The sequence below is a fragment of the Rhinatrema bivittatum genome, chromosome 3 (genome assembly GCF_901001135.1).
Source record: "Rhinatrema bivittatum chromosome 3, aRhiBiv1.1, whole genome shotgun sequence".
In the NCBI taxonomy this organism is placed as follows: Eukaryota; Metazoa; Chordata; class Amphibia; order Gymnophiona; family Rhinatrematidae; genus Rhinatrema; species Rhinatrema bivittatum.
Genome location: NC_042617.1, coordinates 353,417,217 through 353,437,978, shown reverse-complemented (window position 1 = coordinate 353,437,978; position 20,762 = coordinate 353,417,217). Strand labels below are relative to the sequence as shown.

The following is a 20,762-nucleotide window of genomic DNA, read 5'->3' as shown; positions in this document are numbered from 1 at the left end:
AGCAGCGAGGAGGCTGGAAACTACAGGCTGGTTAGCCTCACCTAGGTGGTAGGAAAGGTAATGGAGTCACTGCTGAAAGAAAGAATAGTGATCTATCTACAGTCAGAAGAATTGTTGGCCAGAGGCAGCATTTATTCACCAGGGGAAGGTCCTGTCAGATTTTGATTGGGTGACTAGGAAATTAGGTAGAGGAAGAGTGCTTGATGTCATCTACTTGCATTTCAGCAAAGCTTTTGATACAGTGCTGCACAGGAGGCTTGTGAATAAAATGAGAAGCTTAGGAGTGGGTGCCGAGGTGGTGGCCTTGATTGCAAACTGGTTGACGGACAGAAGACAATGTGTGATGGTAAATGGAACTTACTCTGAAGAGAGAACAGTGTTAAGCAGAGTGCCACAAGGATTGGTGTTGGGACTGGTCCTGTTCAATATCTTTGTGAGTGACACTGCAGAAGGGATAGAAGGTAAGGCTTGTCTTTTTGCGTATGATACTAAGATCTGCAACATAGTGGACATGCCAGAAGGAGTGAAGAGAATGAGACATTGCCATCCGGTGGAATTCTACCTTTATGATGCTGGAGAGGTTATTGGAGCTGCAGACACCCCTTCATGAACTTTCTGGTACAATGGACATAGGTGTGCAGAATCCCCTAGGGCATCATGATTGGTTAGTCATGAGTCAGCTGGTAAAAATCCTGAAGCCCTTCAAAGATGTCACGGAGGAGCTGAGTTCCAGAAGTGCCACCTTGGCTGACATCATCCCTATAGTTTATCTCCTGGATGAACATATGGAGGCCTTTAAACAGGAAGAGGGAATGACAGTTGAGGTGCTGGATTGTCTGGGCGTTTTGCAGCAGCAGGTGAAAGAGAGATTAACGCCTTTAACAGAAGACCGCAAATACATGCTCACCACAGTCTGTGATCCTCGTGTGAAAGGGAAACTCACCCTACAGTACGATTGTCTCTTATTGGTGAAGGACCTGCTGTTAGCAAAGGTCCGTGAACAGGAGCGCCATTGGCAGAGACCCATAAGGCTTGAAGCAGAGGTGGAAACAGCAGGCACTTCAGAGAGTTGTGCTGCTAGCCCAAGCAGGAGCAGCACTGTGTCAGCGACAGATAGTACCTCCTCCTCCACTTCAGAATGCACAAGGCATGTTGCCCATAAAAATTCATCTGTTGTGCAAGGGGCGAGAAAGAAAGCAGCTGTCATGAGTGACTCTCAGCCCGCCCAAGCAAAGGAGACACCAGCACAGATGTCAGTGACACGGTATCTCTCAGAGCCGATAGAGAGCATGCAGACAGATCCGCTGGCATATTGGGCACACAAGTCCACTGTCTGGCCACACCTAGCCAAAGTGGCTCAGTGATATCTGTAATGTCCACCAACCAGTGTGCCCAGTGAACGTGTCTCTTCAATGACAGGGGATATCATGAGCCCTCACCGCTCAAGGCTGGCACCAAAGTTGATGGAAATGCTAGTGTTTTTCAAAGTAAATCTACCTTTGCTTGGGTTTCCAAATTTTGCCTGTGAATGGCAAGATGAATAAAAGCAATTGAAAGCCTTGCAGCAGCTCCAACTGCCTCCTATACTCCAGATAATATAAGCACTGCAGCACATGTACCTGACCTCAAACGCTGTGCCTGACCATCCACTGCCCAGGCCGTACGTCCCTAGAAGGGCCTGACCTCTAGCGCTGTGCCTGTCTGTCCACTGTCCAGGCCGTACGTCTCTACAAGGGCCTGACCTCAAGCACTGTGCCTGACGGTCCACTGCACACTCTTACCTCTCCCTGACAGCACACTGGTGGGACCTTGCTGAGGCAGGGGGAAGCCAGCAGCTCTATTACTGAACAAGTATCAGGGTGGAGGTGGGCTTTACTGCACACCCACCTGATGGACCATGCCCATACTGTAGCCAATATTCTAGCATGCATCAGACAGATGCTGGAGGGCTGGCATCTACTTATGTCCAAACGTGGGCTTGACCTCTGTCCTCGAATGCTGTGCCTGTAAGTCCAGGCCTTATGTTCCTACAAGGGTTTGACTTAGATTGTAAGCCCTCTGGGGATAGGGAAATACCTACAGTACCTGAGTGTGATCGACTATGAAGTGCTGGAAACATTTGAAAATAGGAATATAAATAAATTAAGAAAAACAACCTGCTGTGCCTGTCCATCCAGGGCTTGTGTCCTTTCAAGGGTGTGACCTCGATTGCTGTGCCTGTCTGTCCAGGCCTTATGTCCCTAGGTGGGCTTGACCTCTGTCCTCGATTGCTTTGCCTGGCAGTCCAGGCCTTATGTTCCTACAAGTGTTTGACCTCGATTGCTGTGCCTACCATCCAAGCCTTATGTCCCTAGGTGGGATTGACTCTGTCCTCGACTGCTGTGCTTGTTTGTCCAGGCCTTATGTCCAGTCCTAATGGATGAACCTTTGTTGCAAAGGGAAACCTCAGTCTCCGGCAATTAAAACTAGTAATCCTTCACAGCATGGATCCTTAAATAAAACAAACAGTTTTCTTTACTTTCAGGGCAGAGAAGAGAACTTCCTCCGTCTTGCTTATGATGTCATGATCTGTTTGCAAATGCTTAAATCCTAACAATTTGTTTCATTATACACTCTAGGGGCCAATCCATTCCAGGGAGCCCTTTCCTGCTCAAAGAAAGGGAATTGTCCCTGGTGTTGCAGCCTATCTTTTAGTACCTGTTGACCCATGTTCAGAACGAGAAAAGATGTCCAAGGTTATTAGACGGTGGCAAACACAGTGAGACCATGTTCACAGTAACACCCTGCTCCATGTCGCCACGCTTTGAAGGCTCATGCTCCACTCTAGGGGCCAACCCATTCCAAGGAAGCCCTTTCCTGCTCTTAGGAAAGGGAAGTATCCCCGGTGTTGCAGCCTACCTCTTAGGACCTGTTGACCCATGTTGAACCGCTGTTCACATGGCACCCTCCTCCGCCTCGGCCTTGAAAACTTGTGTTTGTATTTTGAAGTTTCATATCATGAAAATGCCAGGAAGAGTGCAGATGATAGTAGGGATGTGAATCGTGTTCCATATCGTCTTAACGATAGAAATCGTGTGGCAGGGCAAGAAAATCGTGTTAGGCATGATATTTTAGTTAAAAAATCGTTAAAAATCGTTTTTTCCGATTAGTGCGCACTAACTTGAGTTAGTGCGCACTAACTGGGAGTTAGTGCGCACTAACTGAAAATGATGCAATTTGACACTTTTCAGGTCAGTTAAGGTCAGTTTAGGAATGAATATGTATTCCTATTGGCTGCCCTCTTATTTATTCATGTTACCAAGGTTCCCACTGACAGTATATGGGGGATGGGAAATGGAAACAGTTGGTAGCTTGACAAAACAAGTAATGTGATCAGTCAATGTGACTAGAACTTGTGCCCTAATCCTGATACCAGGGGTATTGTGACCTTCCTGCACACAGTGCTTTATCCCTATTAATACCAGGAGTGTTGTGATCTTCCTGCACACAGTGCCCTAACCCTGGCACCAGGGGTGTTGTGATCTTCCTGCACACAGTGCCCTAACCCTGGCACCAGGGGTGTTGTGATCTTCCTGCACACAGTGCCCTATCCCTATTAATACCAGGAGTGTTGTGATCTTCCTGCACACAGTGCCCTAACCCTGACACCAGGGGTGTTGTGATCTTCCTGCACACAGTGCCCTATCCCTATTAATACCAGGAGTGTTGTGATCTTCCTGCACACAGTGCCCTATCCCTAATACCAGGGGTGTTGTGATCTTCCTGCACACAGTGCCCTATCCCTATTAATACCAGGAGTGTTGTGATCTTCCTGCACACAGTGCCCTATCCCTATTAATACCAGGAGTGTTGTGATCTTCCTGCACACAGTGCCATATCCCTAATACCAGGGGTGTTGTGATCTTCCTGCACACAGTGCCCTATCCCTATTAATACCAGGAGTGTTGTGATCTTCCTGCACACAGTGCCCTAACCCTGGCACCAGGGGTGTTGTGATCTTCCTGCATACAGTGCCCTAACCCTGGCACCAGGGGTGTTGTGATCTTCCTGCACACAGTGCCCTATCCCTATTAATACCAGGAGTGTTGTGATCTTCCTGCACACAGTGCCCTAACCCTGACACCAGGGGTGTTGTGATCTTCCTGCACACAGTGCCCTATCCCTATTAATACCAGGAGTGTTGTGATCTTCCTGCACACAGTGCCCTATCCCTAATACCAGGGGTGTTGTGATCTTCTTGCACACATCCCGGTATCAGGGATAGGGCACTGCATGCAGGAAGATCACAACACCCCTGGTATTAGGGATAGGGCACTGCGTGCAGGAAGATCACAACACTCCTGGTATTAATAGGGATAGGGCACTGCATGCAGGAAGATCACAACACCCCTGGTATCAGGGATAGGGCACTGTGTGCAGGAAGATCACAATACCCCGGGGAGCTGCCTGACCCTCACTCCTGACTTCCCCCATGTCCCAGCTAGTGAATGGTGTGTGGGTGAGGGGGGGGGAGGATGGTGAAGTCTGAGACAGCTCCCTCCCTGCATTACTAGTGAGAGGCTGGCTTCACAGACAGGGGGGAGCTGCCTGACCCTCACTCCTGACTTCCCCCATGTCCCAGCTAGTGAATGGTGTGTGGGTGAGGGGGGGGGGGGAGGATGGTGAAGGGTGAGACAGCTCCCTCCCTGCATTATTAGTGAGAGGCTGGCTTCACAGACAGGGGGGAGCTGCCTGACCCTCACTCCTGACTTCCCCCATGTCCCAGCTAGTGAATGGTGTGTGGGTGAGGGGGGGGAGGGGAGGATGGTGAAGGGTGAGACAGCTCCCTGCCTGCATTATTAGTGAGAGGTTGGCTTCACAGACAGGGGGGAGCTGCCTGACCCTCACTCCTGACTTCCCCCATGTCCCAGCTAGTGAATGGTGTGTGGGTGAGGATGGTGAAGTCTGAGACAGCTCCCTCCCTGCATTACTAGTGAGAGGATGGCTTCACAGACAGGGGGGAGCTGCCTGACCCTCACTCCTCCGGGGTATTGTGATCTTCCTGCACACAGTGCCCTATCCCTGATACCAGGGGTGTTGTGATCTTCCTGCATGCAGTGCCCTATCCCTATTAATACCAGGAGTGTTGTGATCTTCCTGCACACAGTGCCCTATCCCTAATACCAGGGGTGTTGTGATCTTCCTGCACACAGTGCCCTATTCCTGATACCGGGGGTGTTGTGATCTTCCTGCACGCAGTGCCCTATTCCTGATACCGGGGGTGTTGTGATCTTCTTGCACACATCCCGGTATCAGGGATAGGGCACTGCATGCAGGAAGATCACAACACCCCTGGTATTAGGGATAGGGCACTGCGTGCAGGAAGATCACAACACTCCTGGTATTAATAGGGATAGGGCACTGCATGCAGGAAGATCACAACACCCCTGGTATCAGGGATAGGGCACTGTGTGCAGGAAGATCACAATACCCCGGAGGAGTGAGGGTCAGGCAGCTCCCCCCTGTCTGTGAAGCCATCCTCTCACTAGTAATGCAGGGAGGGAGCTGTCTCAGACTTCACCATCCTCACCCACACACCATTCACTAGCTGGGACATGGGGGAAGTCAGGAGTGAGGGTCAGGCAGCTCCCCCCTGTCTGTGAAGCCAGCCTCTCACTAATAATGCAGGCAGGGAGCTGTCTCACCCTTCACCATCCTCCCCCCCCCCCCTCACCCACACACCATTCACTAGCTGGGACATGGGGGAAGTCAGGAGTGAGGGTCAGGCAGCTCCCCCCTGTCTGTGAAGCCAGCCTCTCACTAATAATGCAGGGAGGGAGCTGTCTCACCCTTCACCATCCTCCCCCCCCCCTCACCCACACACCATTCACTAGCTGGGACATGGGGGAAGTCAGGAGTGAGGGTCAGGCAGCTCCCCCCTGTCTGTGAAGCCAGCCTCTCACTAGTAATGCAGGGAGGGAGCTGTCTCAGACTTCACCATCCTCCCCCCCCTCCCCCACACACCATTCACTAGCTGGGACATGGGGGAAGTCAGGAGTGAGGGTCAGGCAGCTCCCCCCTGTCTGTGAAGCCAGCCTCTCACTAGTAATGCAGGGAGGGAGCTGCCTCAGACTTCACCATCCTCCCCCCCCCCCCTCACCCACACACCATTCACTGGCTGGGACATGGGGGAAGTCAGGAGTGAGGGTCAGGCAGCTCCCCCCTGTCTGTGAAGCCAGCCTCTCACTAGTAATGCAAGGAGGGAGCTGTCTCAGACTTCACCATCCTCCCCCCCCCCCCCCTTCACCCACACACCATTCACTGGCTGGGATATGGGGGAAGTCAGGAGTGAGGGTCAGGCAGCTCCCCCCTGTCTGTGAAGCCAGCCTCTCACTAGTAATGCAGGGAGGGAGCTGTCTCAGACTGGTATCAGGGATAGGGCACTGAGTGCAGGAAGATCACAACACCCCTGGTATCAGGAATAGGGCACAGGTTCTAGTCATATTGACTGATCACATTACTTTTTTTGCCAACTACCAACAGTTTCCATTTCCCATCCCCCCAACCATCACCTCAGTTGGAACCTTGGTAACATCAATAGATAAGAGGGCAGCCAGCCAATAGGAATACATATTCATTCCTAACTGACCTTTACTGACCTGGAAAGTGTCAATAATTTGTATCATTTTCTGTTAGTGTTCCTGAGTTTCCATTTCCATTTCCCATCCCCCCAACCATCACCTCAGTGGGAACCTGGTTAACATCAATAGATAAGAGGGCAGCCAGCCAATAGGAACACATATTCATTCCTAACTGACCTTTACTGACCTGGAAAGTGTCAATTTGTATCATTTTCAGTTAGTGCGCACTAACTCCCGTTAGTGCGCACTAACACGATTTAACGATTTTTAACGATAAATCGTTAGAATTTCTATTGTATTGTGTTCTATAACGATTTAAGACGATATTAAAATTATCGGACGATAATTTTAATCGTTAAAAAACGATTCACATCCCTAGATGATAGCACATATCAAATCTTAATTCTTCTAAAGTAGAATTCATCTGTATGTACTCTCTTCTATCTGTGTTGCAAGGTGCCAAGCACACTTTATTAGAATTTCTTCTTAGCTTCAGAATAGTAAAGTTCTTCAAAGCCTCTGTTTCTACTAACACAACAGCTGGCATTTGGTATTTTACTTCACTTGATTAAGTTCTTTTTACTAGTGTTTTATCTTCGGTCGTTTCCTCCATTTTGAAATCCGCCTCTTTCTATGCCAAGCAGTACTCTGACTGCTTTCCAGCCTCCCTGTCTTTTGTCAAGGATATTCTCACACTACAGTCCCTGGGGATCCAGGGTGCAGCCAGCCTGATTTTAAAAGACCAGCGAGAGCCCAATGGACCCCAATGGAAACCCCCCACTTTAGGAGCGAACCCATTCTAAGGAGCCCTTTCCTGCGCGAAGGAAAGGGAACTCTCCCAGGGTGTAGCCTGCCTGTATCTATCTACCTTCTGACCCATGTTGAACCGCTGTTTGCAAAGCGACCTCCTCCGCCTCGGCCTTGACAATTCTCATTTGTATATTCAAGTTTCATATCACGAAAATGTAAGGAAGAGTGCAGGTGATAGCACATATCAAATCTTGATTCTTCTAAAGTATAATTCATCTGTATGTACTCTCTTCCATCTGTGTTGCAAGGTGCCAAGCACACTTTATTAGAATTTCTTCTTAGCTTCGGAATAGTAAAGTTCTTCAAAGCCTCTGTTTCTTCTAACACAACAGCTGGCATTTGGGATTTTACTTCACTTGATGTAGTCCTTTTTATTAGTGTTTTACCTCCAGTCGTTTCCTCCATTTTGAAATCAGTCTCTTTCTATGCCAAGCAGTACTCTGACTCCTTTCCAGCCTACCTGTCTTTTGTCAAGGATATTCTCACATTAAAGTCCCTCGGGGTCCCGTGTGTAGCCTGCCTGTTTCTACCCTCCAACCCATGTTGAACCGCTGTTTAGGGGCGAACCCATTCTAGGGAGCCCTTTCCTGCACAAAGGAAAGGGAACTCTCCCCAGGTGTAGCCTGCCTGTATCTACCCTCCGACACATATTGAACCGCTGTTCCATTTTGAAATCAGCCTCTTTCTATGCCAAGCACTAGCAGTAGTCTGACTGCTTTCTGGCCTACCTGTCTTTTATCAAGTATATTCTCACACTAAAGTCCCTCGGGGTCCCGTGTGTAGCCTGCCTATTTCTACCCTCCGACCCATGTTGAACCACTGTTTAGAGGCGAACCCATTTTAGGGAGCCCTTTCCTGTGCAAAGGAAAGGAACTCTCCCCAGGTGTAGCTTGCCTGTTTCTACCCTCCGACCCATGTTGAACTGCTGTTTAGGGGTGAACCCATTCTGGGGAGCCCTTTCCTACTCATAGGAAAGGGAATTCTCCCCCGGCTCTTGTTTGAATATTTGCTACTACCACCAAAATCTGCACCCGCAGATTCTCCACCCCACCCAGGCATAGTTCATCATGTTTCAGGTCCTAGCACTTTTGTCAGACTCCCTGGTCCCTGTTTCAAGATGGGTCTGGTGCACAGTATGCCTAGTTGACAGTCCCGCCACATGCTGAGCCTCGTCTTGTCTTGCCTCCTTGTCTTTCCCTTATCAAACCACAGCGACCTGATTACCTTGGCTCTGCCAGCCTGTCTTTCCCCTATTAACTTTCTGCCACTCTGCCTTCCTGTCAATCACCAGATGACTCACTCAACTCCTTGTGGTGTTCTTGCACTATCATGGTTCCTCAGTGTGTTGGTGCTAGTCTTTCTGCTTGCTATGTTCCCCCTTCATTGTGCTGTAGGATGTTGATACCACTTGTCTTGCTGCTTTGCCTGTCGTGCTGCCTTCGAGGGTTCATGCATCTGTTATCGGTACTCTCTTTTGAAGCTCTGGTGTGTTTTTGACACTCTCGCTGCTGCTTTGTGCCTCTGTTAAAGCACTCTTGCCACTTATTTATTTATTTATTTTTAATTTTTATATACCGAAGTTCTTGTATCAGATACAAATCACTCCGGTTTACATAAAACAGTGAGATGCCCAAATGGAAGGGGCTTTACATATAACTATAAGACAACGGGCTTTACATATAACTATAAAACTATAATAACAACGTACAACTGTAACATGGTATAGAGATAATTACAAGAGAAGGAAAACTTTTGATATCAATATCATATAATAGTTATAAAAAACAATGGGTATGGTAGATTTGAAAATAAGCTAAAATAAATAAAGGTAAAAGTAATGCATTAAAACAGTATAAATGCGAAAGAAATAAGCGCAGTATATACAATAAAGCATATTATCTTAATGGGGGAACATGTGGAAGCATTGATTTGATTGATAACTCTGATGTATATTACACGAGAATGAGCGTTACTTCTGTTACCCCTTTACCCCTTTAAAGTACCTTAGGCTATTCATGCCACTTTGGTGCCACTTTGCCACAGTCTAAGTACCTTGGAGCTCTTTTATTGTTCTGAAGATTGCTCCCCAGAAGTTTCATCAAAATTGATAATAAAACCTCAATTCTGCAGCCAAAAATAGGCTGGAAATCCTTCCCCCATTGACTTTAATGGGAACCGGAAAACAAATTCACATATCGATGTATTGGGGCGCCATACATCCGAATACAATGGAAATGCCCCCCGACGAATACGTATCCCAAATGCAACAAATACTTTCTGGCTGCACATCCCTAATTTCTACCCATATAGATTCTACTGAGCATTTAGGGGCGGATTTTCATACTCCGCGAATAGGCCTACTTTTGTTTGCGCTCCAGGCGCAAACAAAAGTACGCTGGATTTTAGTAGATACGCGCGGAGCCGCGCGTATCTGCTAAAAACCTGGATCGGCGCACGCAAGGCTATCGATTTTGTATAGCCGGCGCGCGCCGAGCCGCGCAGCCTACCCCCGTTCCCTCCGAGGCCGCTCCGAAATTGGAGCGGCCTCGGAGGGAACTTCCTTTTGCCCTCCCCTCACCTTCCCCTCCCTTCCCCTACCTAACCCACCCACCCGGCCCTGTCTAAGCCCCCACCTTACCTTTGTCGGGGGATTTACGCCTCCCGGAGGGAGGCGTAAATCCCCGCGCGCCAGCGGGCCTCTTGCGCGCCGGGCCGCGACCTGGGGGCGGGTACGGAGGGCGCGGCCACGCCCCCGGACCGCCCCGGGCCGTAGCCACGCCCCCGTACCCGCCCCCAAAACGCTGCCGACACGCCCCGAAAACGCCGCGACGACCGGGACCGCCCCCAACACGCCCCCGACACGCCCCCCTCGGAGAACCCCGGGACTTACGCGAGTCCCAGGGTTCTGCGCGCGCTGGTGAGCCTATGTAAAATAGGCTCACCGGCGCGCAGGGCCCTGCTCGCCTAAATCCGCCCGGTTTTGGGCGGATTTAGGCGAGCAGGGCTCTGAAAATCTGCCCCTTAGTCTCTTGTATCATCTTTATCTTGTTGGAATCTATACCCTCCCGGACATAAAGTGCCACACCCCCACCAAGTTGATCCTCCCTATCATTGTGATATAATTTGTACCCTGATATAGCACTGTCCCATTGGTTATCCTCCTTCCACCAAGTCTCTGTGATGCCAATTATGTCAATCTCATCATTTGCTGCTATACACTCTAACTCTCCCATCTTACTTCTTAGACTTCTGGCATTGACATACAGACATTTCAAAGTATGTTTTTTGTTTGTATTAACAACCTGCTTTTCAGTTGTTAGGGATAATTCGAAAATCATTAGCCTTGGTGATTTTTTACTTATAGGCACATCTCTCTGTTGGGATGCCCTAACTCTCCTGTTTCATTAGTATCCTTCAAGGATACATTTCTCGAACCATGCACTGCTGAGTGACTGTCGGCTTTCCCCCTTGTTCTAGTTTAAAAGCTGCTCTATCTCCTTTTTGAAAGCTAGTGCCAGCAGCTTGGTTCCACTCTGGTTAAGGTAGAGCCCATCCTTTGAGAAAAGTCTCCCCTTTCCCAAAAAGTTTCCCCAGGTCCTTACAAAGCTGAATCCCTCTCCCTGCACCATTGTCTCATCCACACATTGAAACTCTGGAGGAAGCATTTCAGAGAATGCCACCCTGGAGGTTCTGGATTTCAGCTTCCTACCTAAAATCCTAAATTTGGCTTGCAGAATCTCTCTCCCACATTTTCCTATGTCGTTGGTGCCCACATGTACCACGACAGCCAGCTCCTCCCCAGCACTGTCTATAATCCTATCTAGGTGACCGTATTTCTAAAGGGATAGAGATAGGATGGAGGCAGTCCAGAGAAGGGTGACCAAAAAGGTGGATATAGTCTTTATAAAATGACTTATGAGGAGAGATTGAAGAACCTAAATATGTACACCCTGGAGGAGCAGGGGTGATATGATACAGACTTTCAGATACTTGAAAGGTTTTAATGATCCATGGCCAACAACAAACCTTTTGCGATGGAAAAAAATCAGTAGAACTAGGGGTCACAATTTGAAGCTCCAAGGATGAAGACTCAGAACCAATGTCAGGAAGTATTTCTTCATGGAGAGGGTGGTGGATGCCTGGAATGCTCTTCCGGAGGAAGTGTGAAGTCTAAAACTGTGAAGGATTTCAAAGGGGCATGGGATAAACACTGTGGATCCATTAAGGCTAGAGGATGGGAATGAAGAGAAGAGCCATGTGGGTCGCTTGCTGGAATATTGGCTACTACCTGGTGATGATTACTACACTTACTCAAAAAGCCTTCGCACGGTTAATGCAACACCAACATTGCTCTCTGCTTCAACGGCAAGGGGAAATGTGGAAAAGAGGATTTGCATTCAGATAACAACCAAAAAGGACTGAACTTCACAATCTGGGTAAACAAATAAGCATAGGGGTAGCTTGCTTATTACAGCGGTTACTACCCTAAACCAATTAGCATGATACATCACTTTGAATGCATATACAGTGTTGCTCTCTGATTCTACGGCAGGGGGAAATGTGGAAAACAGGATTTACATTCAGACAAAAACCAACAAGGACTGAACTTCACAATCTGGGTAAACAATTAAGCGTGGGGATAGCTTGCTTATTACGGCGGTTACTATCCTAAACCAATTAAGACTGATACATCACTTTGAATGCATATACAACATTGTATTGAGCTGCCAGTATTTTCCATTACTGCCACTCCATGGCTAAATAAGTTTCTTTTCAATTTAGAGGCAGGACTAATGCCTTTTTTTAATTGCTGTTACTAGACTGGGCTGCATCTGCACAAATTGCTTGGCCTCTGCCAAAGCTGCCAAGTCTTCAATTCCCTTCTCTACTTTTTCCTGACATGATGAAATTTGTTGAATTGCACTGCCTTCTGGGAGTTTGGATATTACATATGAATGTATATATTGAAAATGTAACTGTATTCCCATTCACAGTACTACTTACTGTATAGAGAACTGTCTGTCTCACACACAAACACACACACACATAGACAAATATAGTGTATGTGTGCTGTGCTGTATGCACTCAGTACTGCTTACTCCACACAGAAATAATATTAGTTAGAACGAAAAAGACTGGGAGCATGATTAGATTGTTCTCTTCAGTCTATCAGTGTGCTATGTTCAACTCACTGTCCAGAAACAAAAAATCACTAGCATTGCTACAGCCTGTACACTGTCTCCTACTCTGATCCTCCTCCAGGAAAGAGAAAATCAAAATCAGAAATGGTGCACTGCCCTGTATTTCTGATACCCTGAGTGAGACCACAGACAAGAGCAGAGAGATGATCAGAAGCAGCCCTTTACCAGTGCAAAATTCAAACTTATCTAAACTTTTTATTTTATTTTATAGTTTATTGAATTTATCAATGCTTACACCAATAAAAACATAGGAAACACAAATATAACATCCATATACTGCATAGACAAAGATACATCAAAATAAGAGATCCTATTACAAATTCTATTAGTCCTCAATCGGGGAGTGCGACATCAGGAAAATCTACATACACTATCATATATTATCCATGAGAGATATCTTTCTACTATTATTCATCAATCATCATAACTCTTAAATATGTCAAAAATAGTATAAAGATTTATTTACTAATTTATTTATCCAAAAGAAAAGTTTCCAAATGTGACAGTTCATAAAATATGAATGTGTGCCTTGGAAGTGTTACACAACACTTGCAAGGAAATTTTAATAACATACATTGCGCCCGGAGCCAAGACTCTTTCTTTTAACAACATAAATTGTTTCCTTCTTACCTGAGTACTTTTTGCAACATCAGGGAAAATCTGAATTTTCCCTCTACAAAACAAAAAATCTTTATTCTTGAATTTTTGTAAAACAAGATTTTTATCTGTTTCACACACAAAAGTAACTAAAAGTGTAGCCCTTGTTGGAATCTCATCCACTGATGCCTCCAAAAAGGATGTTAAATTGGAGCTAACATCTTGTACAACATCAAAGATCTCACCTTGATCAGCATTGTTAACTCTAGTACGAGGAACATAAAATATTTGAGAGATTAACATAGTTGGTATTTGCAATATCTCACCCAAATACTTTCGAAGTAATTCATTTGCTGATAACAGCCTTGTGATAGGAAAATTTAAGAGACGGAGATTTTTCACTCTCATCCCATTTTCCAGATTTTCAATCTGTCTCTGTGTCACAAGGCTGTCCTTAATAAACGAAGCATTTGCCAATTTTATGTTGGAAACATGTTGTTCATTTGCCACACTTTGACTCTCTAACTTATCCAAGGGGTCTGTATGTTCCTGTAACTTATTCTGTATCTTAGTACTAGAGGAGGCAAATTGAATCATTGCCTGAGTCAAAAGTTTCTCCATATTTTTTACAGATCTCCATACATCAATTAAAGTTACATTTCTCAAATCAGATATTTCTATACTATTATCAACCCTCTCTATGGTAGTTGCTTGTGTCGGGGTTTCCACCCTCCCACCTACAGCTACACCTACTAAATCAACAAATTTATCTGTAGGAGATTCTATAACCGACAATACATTCGGATTTTCTAATCCAATATTAGTCCCAAATTCTAAGTTTTGTGGTGATGAATGCTGACCAGGACTCCTTATGGACCCCGGTGAAAAAGAAACTTCTAGATTGGGGTTTAAAGAATCAATATTTATTGTGTGAGTAATATGAATGTCCACAGGACCCCTTACCGTTGAAGTAGATGGTGCTGAAGGGAATACCTTTATTTTTCTTTTCCTTCCCATATATTGGCAATATGGGCCTCTCAACCAAGAGTTCAGGAATCAACAAGGGGTGCGCGCCAGCGGCTGCATGCCGCAGGCCCCTGGTTTTATGCTGGGAAACGTCCCAGCTAGATGATATCACAGGGAAGGCGTTTCCGACGTCCTGAAACAGGTGGTGTTACTATGCTCCGGCAGTCCCTCTGCTCTGATTTTCTCACGGGTGAGGCTCTCTCTCAGCTGCTCTCTCCCCTAAACTTTAAAAAAATATAGTGAGAGCTTCTACAAATACATCTTTCCCTCCAATAGCAAGAGAAAAAATACAGATTGCTTCTTGTACATGCTCAAGAAGTGGGAGTGGATCAGTATCACTTGATACAGAAAGCTGCTATCAGCTGCTAAAAAGAAACTGCACCATCATTTGCTTCTCTGTGGTTTCCTTGCCAACTTGTCCTGACTCAGTTCTAACAAGGCTGTGAGCTCACATAATCAAGAGTTGGTTGCTACAGTTACCTCCACCAGTTTACATAAAGCATAGCCATAGACTTGAAACTGAAATAGACTTGAATAGGAAGCAAATGAGATGTAGATATTTTGTTTCATTTGTGGGAACCCCCATTCATTTTCGTGGCCCTGAAAATAATATGGACTCATTTGTTGTATTGTACCCATTTATTTCAAACAAATGTACATCCCTACTGTCTGCAGGCCTCACAGTGTGTGAAAAATGTTTCTCTCACACATACACAGTGTATGAGTGCTCCCAACTCAGGACTTAGGTCTCTGGCTGTTCTCAAGGTTAGACTGCAGTGAACTACAATGGACAGAAACAGTAAAAATCCCTTCTTCACTGTTCCTCCCCACTTCCTTATCCCAGTAAACAGACAGACAGAATTCCAGTGCCCCTTTCTCTCTGACACAGTAAGCACTGCAGCGGTGAAGAGAAGAACAAAGACTTTACTTTGCCCAACTTCTATCTCCTTCTTTTCTCTTTTTAAACTTTTTCTTTCATTCAGAGAAAGCTCCATAAAATACAACCTTCCCCTCTAAAATCCACTAGAGAAGAAAATCTCAAAATAGAGTTTGAAAACTCTAACCTTTTTGAGGCAGGGCATTAGGGCCAGTTGATACAGGTGCCAGCTATAGGCTGGTTAAAAAAATGCTTGACCTTGATAGGTCTTCCTTCCTTTTTTTCCCAGCTGCTTCTCACCTTCGCTCTAATCAGACTATGATCTAACTGACCTTATTTGGTTGCTAAGTTACCTGCAAACATGACAGATGGAATAAAGGAGTCACATATATAAAGTTGCTGACAAGGGCAGGAATGTGTGATAATTAAATGAAAATGTTCAGTCTAAAAGAATAATTTAAGCAAAACAGTAACAGTTCAGTTTGCTGGCTGAACTAATTTATTGATGAATATTTAATACCAATACAGTCCCCCAACATGGCTGTGTTTTGCAATTGGGGCTGTGTCAAGAGGGACCCACAGATTAATTCTAGATAGAAAACAAAATAAACAAACATTAGGATTATTGATGAACAGACCAGTGGCTAATATAGCAATGGAGATGACAAATGCGTACACAGCAATAGTCAATGTTGCCTTAAAAGGAAATTTCAACAAACAGGTTTAAAGACATTCTGTGAAATAAAATAACATTAATGTAAAAATGTATATAACAATTTACTTGAGGATGAATATCACTAGAGTACCTCCAAAGGTAAAACTGACCTGAAGTCAAAGGAATTACAACTTAAAGCGATGAGTCAACCAGACAAATCTGGCGATTCCTTTGCATCAAAAGAGTGTTCTTTACAAGAAAGGTAAAGGCAGATATCAACAGATGGAAACATATCCAAGGACCAAAAAAGGGATACAGAGATATAAAATGAGGGAATTATCCCTAAAATAAGTGCCAGACTGTCAATCAATCCAAGTCAGTTGCATAGTGTGCAGTGGCTAATGGACTGACCAGGATTTCTAACCAATCAAAAGAGCAAGATACAATGCTGACTATAGGTGAAGCCCAAGATTTTGCAAACATAACGAAGATACAGAAAATTGTACTAGGGATTGAAAAATAACCTGATTCATAGTGAAATTAAGCTAGGACAATGAGCACACAAGATAATTAGGATGGCATATTTACACTGGAAACGTACTGTTTAGTAAAAAAGTATGCTTTCAGTGTTATGACCTACGTAACGCAGGAAGTTTTACAAAAGTAATTGCCTGTTACGCAGGAAGAGGCCGGTATTGCAGAGAACAGTGATCCCTAAAGGTGTGCATCCGTTTTCCACGTATTTGTAATCCGCAACTTATTTTTTGCTATCTGTTAAATACGTGGGGAGGCAAAACACGTCGCTACTCCCCACGTATTAAACAGATTTCTGTTTTATTCGGTCTAAATAAAAATTTAAACCCCCAACCCTCCTGACCCCCCCAAGACTTACCAAAACTCCCTGGTGGTCCAGCGGTGGGGTCCGGGAACTCACTCACACCCTCGGTTCTAGTTTCATCATGGTGCTGATAACCTTTGTCACAGGGCTACCGGTGCCATTGGTCAGCCCCTGTCACATGGCCATCGGCGCCATCTTGTGCTCCTACCATGTGACAGGGGCTGACCAATGGCACCGGTAGCCCCTGTGACATAGTATGGGCAAAGGCTATCGGCGCCATTTTGAGTCCTGGCGTCGGACGGCAGGTCTCTCCGGGACCCCTGTTGGACCCACAGGGACTTTTGGCCAGCTTAGGGGGGCCTCCTGACCCCCACAAGACTTGCCAAAAGTCCAGCGGGGGTCCGGGAGCGACCTCCTTTCACGCCGTCCGTCTGATCCCAATACTCAAAATGGCGCCGATCGCCTTTGCCCTCACTATGACGGCGATCGGTGCCATTTTGAGTATTGGCATCGGACGGCGATTTTGAGTCTCAAAATGGCGCCGATCGCCGTCATAGTGAACGCAAAAGTGATCGGCGCCATTTTGAGTATTGGGATTGGACGGCCGGTGTGCAAGGAGGTCGCTTCCGGACCCCCGCTGGACTTTTGGCAAGTCTTGTGGGGGTCAGGAGGCCCCCCAAGCTGGCCAAAAGTCCCTGTGCGTCCAACTGGGGTCCCGGAGCGACCTGCCGTCCGACGCCAGGACTCAAAATGGCGCCGATAGCCTTTGCCCATACTATGTCACAGGGGCTACTGGTGCCATTGGTCAGCCCCTGTCACATGGTAGGAGCACAAGATGGCGCCGATGGCCATGTGACAGGGGCTGACCAATGGCACCGGTAGCCCCTGTGACAAAGGCTATCGGCGCCATCATGAAACTAGCACCGAGGGTGTGAGTGAGTTCCCGGACCCCACCGCTGGACCACCAGGGAGTTTTGGTAAGTCTTGGGGGGGTCAGGAGGGTGGGGGGTTGTAGTTAATTTAGTAGTAACGTATTTACAGATCGACAACTTATTGAATTCTCCATACTTCCGCATGAAACGGAATTGACCCCCCACAAATACGTATCACGTACGCAATGAAAACATTTTGCCTGCACATCCCTAGTGATCCCAGCACACAGAAGAGGAGCCATTCTTGGAGGTAACAAATGGGTGGGAGACAGGGATGGGGGAGTGTCTGTGCAGGTTCGTGAGTTTCCAGTTGCCATATCCCACAAATGATCTCTCCACCTCCTTCGTGATGCTCTCCCACCCAGCGACCGCTCTCATACCTCCTTCATGCATTTCAAAAATGGCACCTCAATGCTGCCCTGCTCATTTCCAGTGCCCTAGGTGTCCACCTAGACCTGCCTATTCCTCATGCCGGCCCTGGAGAGGGCAGGTGACAGTGGGGGTGTGACAGAGGAGGGACATTTTAATTTATTTTTGATGGAGGGGTAGAGGGAGAAGAAAGTCCTGGGCCGGTGGCAAAAGTCTGTTGAATGTTTCCCTGGTTTAAAGCAGAGCCATAGCTAGCCTATAAACAATGTAGCCTCAGCCATAGGCGCCATCCACCAGATGCACCATTGCATGAGAAGCATCAGTCTCTTTCCTCCTCCTACACCAGCAATAAGGAGCACAGTGGCCTGCAGAGCTGCAAAAAAAAAAAAACGTCAGTATCCTCCTCCCTTTTTCTATCCCAGCAGTGAAGATAGGCATGGCTCATGGGGCCACAAAATGCACTGGCTTCTGGCTCCTCCTACCTCTTCCTGCACCAGAAATAAAGAGCAGACTGGCCTGCAGGAGTCGCAGAATGCATCGGCTGCTTTCTTTCTTTCCCAGCTTTGGCAGAAGATTCACACATCCCAGGGCCCGCGGAAAGCATTGGCTTCTTTCTTCCTCATCCAGCTCCGGCAGTGCAAAGCAGCTCAGTCCGCGGGGCCTCATCAGCTTCCCCTCCTCCCTCCACCCTAGCAGTGAGGAATAGTAAGGCCTCTAAAACCTCCCTTCCTCACCCCACCAGTGAGAAGCTGTACAGCCCACAGGGTACAAGAAGCATTGACCTCCCTTCTCATGCTCCAACCCCCTCCCCTCAAAGAGGTAGGAGCAGCAAATCTAGAGGCTGGAAAAAAGAGGAAGTCTAGTGAGTCCTAAGGGCTGAAGGAAGAGGCTGCTGCCCCTTTGCTTCCAGAGATGAAAATAAAAAGCATGTGTGTGTGTGTGTATGATTGTGCATGTGAGAGAGAGCTTATGAACATGTGTGTATGCTTCGGCATGTGACCACATATGTGTGTGTGTATGATTGAACATATGAGAGCGCAAATGAGCATATGTGTGTATGATTATGATTTGAGAGAGAGCATAGGAATGTGGGTATGATTGTGCAGGTGGGAGAGAGTGAATGAGCTTGTGTGCGTATGATTGAGCATGTGGAAGAGAGTGAACAAATGTGTATGTGTGTGTGTGAGTATATGATTGGGCATGTGAGAAAGTGAACAAGTGTGTATGTTTGTGATTGGGCATGTGAGAGTGGATGAACAAGTGTGTGTGTGTGTGTGTGTGTGTGTGTGTGTGTATGAGCATGTGAGAGAAAGTGAACAAGCAAGAGGGTATTTTTGAGCAATCAAGAGAGAGCAAATGAATGTATATGTGTATATGAGCATATGAGAGAGCGCACTGTTTAGTGTTTACGTGTATGTATGATTGAGCATGTGAGAGGGAGCAAACAAGCATGTATGGTTATGTGTATAGTTGAACATGTACGCATTAACTCCCTTCCCTCTCCTTGCTAAACCATGACCATCTCAGGACATCTAGAAATCAAAATTTCCCAGGTATGGACAGCAGGAGATTTATTTTATCTTTTTTTTTAATTATTGGGTGTTTGATACATCAGCTATTTTGAAATATTTTATTGTCATTTTAAAAAGTTTAACATTAATTTTTAATTACTGGATGTTCTATTCGTCAGTTTATTTGAAATATAATTTTTATGAAAATGGTTTTAATATTATATTTCATATTTCTTGATTTTGATATTTGATGTTTTATGAAGAATGGTGATGTTTCTGTTTTTCCATAGTTGTACTGCTTGTTGCGGTTTCCAATTCAGTTTTTGTCTGCATGTATCTATTTATTCTATATGGTCTGTTTATTTAGTATTTGATGAGGATCTGTCTGTGTTCTGCATGTGTGAACATGGGGAGTTGCGCTGCTAGCATATAGTTTCTGTATTAGTGTACCTGGGTTTAAACATTTTGGATAAGTTTCTGAAGAAGAAGTCCATAAACTGCTATTAATCACATTGACTTAGGGACTAGCCACTGCTCTTACTGGCATTAGTAGCATAGGATCTATTTAATGTTTTGTTACTTACCAGGTGATTGCAACCTGGATTGGCCATTGTTGGAAACAGGATGCTGGGCTTGATGGACCCTCAGTCTGACCCAATAAGGCAAATTATTATGTCCTTTATTTATCTATTTATTTATTTAAGAATTTTTTTATACCGATGTTAGTGGTAACATCACATCGGTTTACAGTGCAACTATAGAATGGAAATTACAAAAAACATGGTAAAGGGGGGGAGTAATATAGGAACCAAGAAATAGCAGTGAAGGAGATAGAACAAACAGTGAAGGTCTTTAAGGATAGGGGTGATGTGGTCGTATTTACGGGCGTTGGAGATGGTTCTAGCTACAGCATTCTGCAGCATTTGGAGGGGTTTTATAGAAGAGTAGGGTAAGCCTAGGAATAGGGAGTTACAATAGTCCAATTTAGTAGAGAGGGTGGCCTGGATGACGGTGCAGAAGTCACTGGCATGGAGTAAGGGTTTTAGTTTTTTCATCACATTGAGTTTGTAGAAACCTTCCTTGAGGATTGTGTTGATATGTTTTTATAGGTTCAGTTGCTGGTCAATCTGAACCCCGAGGTTTCGAGCACAGTGCTCAGTGGGAAAGGTGCTGTAGGCAGGATCGTTTACAAGGGCGGGTTTGAGGGGTAGATGTCGATGAGAAGTTCCGTTTTGGAGGTTTTTAAGCAAGGTGGAGGTTTGTGAGTAGGGTATTGATGGCGGCAAGGCAGTTCCCCCAGAGTTCAAGGGCATTAGTTAAAGAGTC

At 46.0% G+C, this 20,762-nt stretch overlaps 1 long non-coding RNA gene across 2 annotated transcripts in view; it reads right to left on the bottom strand.

The window, feature by feature from the left end:
- Positions 1-15,422, bottom strand: part of LOC115088790 — a 148,612-nt gene extending 133,190 nt beyond the window's left edge. The window contains exons 1-2 of one of the 2 annotated variants that reach the window (XR_003855882.1): positions 15,319-15,422; positions 14,192-14,478 (exon numbers count right to left, since the gene is read on the bottom strand). This is a non-coding gene — a long non-coding RNA (uncharacterized LOC115088790). Of the gene's footprint in view, positions 1-14,191; positions 14,648-15,318 lie in introns of those variants that run through there. The other variant, XR_003855881.1, reaches the window with a different exon arrangement.
- Positions 15,423-20,762: the final 5,340 nt, after the last annotated feature.